This window comes from Capricornis sumatraensis, chromosome 15 (assembly GCF_032405125.1).
Source record: "Capricornis sumatraensis isolate serow.1 chromosome 15, serow.2, whole genome shotgun sequence".
Lineage (NCBI taxonomy): Eukaryota > Metazoa > Chordata > Mammalia > Artiodactyla > Bovidae > Capricornis > Capricornis sumatraensis.
Window position 1 is genome coordinate 67,951,249 of NC_091083.1, and position 3,605 is coordinate 67,954,853.

At 46.4% G+C, this 3,605-nt stretch overlaps 1 non-coding gene across 1 annotated transcript; it reads left to right on the forward strand.

Moving 5' to 3' along the window:
• The first annotated feature begins 446 nt into the window (after window positions 1-446).
• On the forward strand, window positions 447-519 carry TRNAM-CAU (transfer RNA methionine (anticodon CAU)). Its single transcript has one exon. It is a non-coding gene; the product is annotated as a tRNA-Met (tRNA).
• The last annotated feature ends 3,086 nt before the right edge of the window (window positions 520-3,605 follow it).

Below are 3,605 nucleotides of genomic sequence, written 5' to 3' on the forward strand. Positions count from 1 at the left end.
GGGTTGCTCCAGACACAAGGCAGAGCCCGAAAATTCAAACCCAGGGGAGTGTGTCTGCCTCCAAGTCCAGTGTTCTTCCTGCCGTGTTCCTCTTGGTTCCTGTCCAGATTCTTAGAGTTTTAATTGCTGTATCACCTGAAGCAGCAGATAGAGTCTCAGGTTAGAATATAATTACGGGCTCATTTAAATTTTTATTTATTTACTTTTGGCTGCACTGGGTCTTCACTGCTGTGTGCAGGCTTTCTCTAGTTGTGGCAAGTGCGCTCAGTAGATGTGGCACATGGGCTTGGTTGCTCTGTGGCTTGTGGCATCTTCTCGGACCAGGGATTAAACCCATGTCCCCTGCAAAGGACCTATGGGAGCTGTCCCTGCACATGCTTTTACTGCCCAAGCTCTGAATGATGGTGAGCAGATGGCACTCATCAAGAAATGTCAAGCTTGGGACTTCCCTGGTGGTCCAGTGGCTAAGACTCTGCACTCATAATGCAGGAGGCCCTGGTTCGAGCCCTGGTCAGGGAAATAGATCCCACATGCTGCAACTAAAACATCCTGTATGCTGCAATGAACACTGAAGATCCCACATGCTGCAATTAAGACCTGGTGCAGCCAAATAAATAAATAAATAAAAGAAATGTCAAGCTTGAGTGAGTGGGTACATAGAGCTTGACTTGGTCAGTGAAAAGGGAAAGGACTGTAGTGAGAACTGCCCACTGAGACAGGGTCAGGACCAAGGGGAAGATACCCACCTGATGAAGAGGACTGTATTATCTAATTATAAATCCAAGGAGACTCTTAAGATCCAACCTAGTGGCAGAATCAGCCAGAGGCGTGCCCATAGGAAACCCCAGTATTCCCCAATAATCCATGATCTTGCATGTCACTGTTTCATGCAATTACCTGGAACACCCTTCCTATCTTTGTCTGCTCAGCAGATTTATCCTTCATAATCAAATTACACTGTCACCACCTCTACAAAGTCAGCCACTCCATTTCTGTAGACTTTACCACCCTGTAGGTTGTGAAATATACATTACCCACCAGCCCTCACATGAGTCCGCGGACTGAGGCTTTAGGCAGAGTCTATGTGTGATTATTCTTTCAGTCTCTCCCAGAGGCTAGCATAGGATTTGACACATTGTAGGTGTTTAATCAATATTTTGTTTAATGACAAATGAATGGACTCTGATGGAAAGCAGCAAGTTGTTCACAGTCTACACAAGATGCAATATTCTTTTTAAAAAATTATTTTATTTTGGTTGTGCTGGGTCTTCGTTGCTTTGCCCAGGCTTTCTCTGTTGCGGAGAGCAGGGGCTCCTCTTCGTTTCGATGCTCAGTCTTCTCATTGTGGTGGCTTCTCTTGTTGCAGAGCACAGGCTCTAGGCGCATAGGCTCAGTAGATGTGGTGCACAGGTTTAGCGGCTCTGCAGCATGTGGGATCTTCCTGGACCAGGGATCGAACCTGTGTCCCCTGCATTGGCAGGTGGATTCCAACCCACTGCACCATTGGGGAAGTCCCACAGATGTTATTTTCTTTTGGTGCCCCCAGCGCTGCTTCAGGCAGTTAGGTTGCAGTGAGAAAGAGGGGAATTATTGAGAGTTTGTTAGTTTTTGTTTTATTTTTCAACTTTTCCCCTCTGCTATCCTCAGCCTTAGTCACTCAGGCTGTTGACATGGAGAGGAAAATGGAGAAAGGGGTGGGAAAAGTCTTATTTGAATTAGTGTCGTAGCTGACTTTGTGTTTTCCTGATTTGGAAAATGTTTCCACTCCATGGGATCGCTGAGAGTCGGATATGACTGAGCGACTTCACTTTCACTTTTCACTTTCATGCATTGGAGAAGGAAATGGCAACCCACTCCAGTGTTCTTGCCTAGAGAATCCCAGGGATAGGGGGAGCCTGGTGGGCTGCCATCTATGGGGTCGCACAGAGTTGGACATGACTGAAGTGACTTAGCATAGCTATTCCTGTCCATCAACAAAGCATCATGGGGAGCTTTTATGAGTCCTCCAGGGGTTCCCTGCTGGACCCCTCTCCTGCACTCCTCTTAGCAAAGTCATCTCTACCTGTCAGTGGTCATTTGTCTTCCTACGTCTGGAGTCCCTTTATTCCTCTAGGAGGCTCTGCTGAAGAGGACCCAGGATAGGCCTATCGAGGCTCTCTTTTACTTAGTCCACATCTGGCATTCTGGGAGAGTAGGATAACCCCAATATAGCAGCACCCTCCTGGGTCTGCTGCCAAAGCAGTTAGCAGGCTTGTCTCTTGTTGATAGATTTCCTGAGCAGGAGATGGATCCAGTCATTATGCTCCCCAGTTGCAATGGGTTGGATGTGGTATCTCAAACCCTCCTAGAACTCCTCTCTTTCAATCACTTGTTTTGAGCATTACAGCTTCCCTAAGAAGGGTGAGGACTCACAGCCGGAAATGTTTCCACACAAATTCTCTATCCTCCATTCTCTTGACACCTTAGATAAAGGATTTAAGAACTTTGAAACAAGGATTTTTCTGGTAGTCCAGTGGCTAAGACTCTGTGCTCCCAATGCAGAGGTGCTGGGTTTGATCCCTTGTCAAGGAACTTGATCCCACATGCCACAACAAAAATCAAAGATTCAATGTGCCCCACCGAGACCCGGTGCAGCCAAATAAATACACTTTTTTAAAAAGAACTGTAAAATAGATTTTAGACTATTAGAAAAAAAAATGTATATGGTTTTTTAACTCCTCACTTTGAAAGTTCACAGATATAATTTTAAAAATAAAGAAAGTCAATCAGTCCAGACAGCCTCTTAGCATGGGGTAGGGGGAATATCTATAATTAATGAGCAAGTCTGGGGTTCAGGATCCACATTATGGCCCTGAAAAAGGGTTACATTATAAAGCATGTCCCCAGAGATGGAATTTAGGGCACAAAGGAAGAACCCAGTTCACTTGGAGGGGACCAGAGTTGTTTTTCTTTCAACTGGTTTGTTATCTCTCTGTCCAATCCAGCCTCCTTTGAGGCCTTCCCCCCACTGTAGTTCATCAGACAGGTCTGAACATGGCCAGGCTCTAATTGTGGCTGGATTAAGTCTTTCCCTACAGGGCTCTTGGATCCCAAGCGATTCAGGTGTTGTAGATGAACAGTTTTTGTGTTTTTTTTTCAGTCTTACTCTGCATCTTGTGGGATCCTAGTTCCTCAATCAGCAGAGAAGGCAGTGGCACCTCACTCCAGTACTCTTGCCTGGAAAATCCCATGGATGAAGGAGCCTGGTAGGCTGCTGTCCATGGGGTTGCTAAGAGTCGGACACGACTGAGTGACTTCACTTTCAGTTTTCACTTTCATGCACTGGAGAAGGAAATGGCAACCCACTCCAGTGTTCTTGCCTGGAGAATCCCAGGGATGGGGGAGCCTGGTGGGCTGCCATCTATGGGATGGCACAGAGTCGGACACGACTGAAGTGACTTAGCAGCAGCAGCAGCTCCTTGATCAGAGATCAAACCTAGCCCCCCTGCAGTGGAATTGTGGAATACCAACCACTGGACTACCAAGGAATTCCCTGAACACCTGTTTTTCTGTTCCAAATGTTCCTGGCACTTCATAGGATAGTTGAAGGCTGATGTACTCTCAAA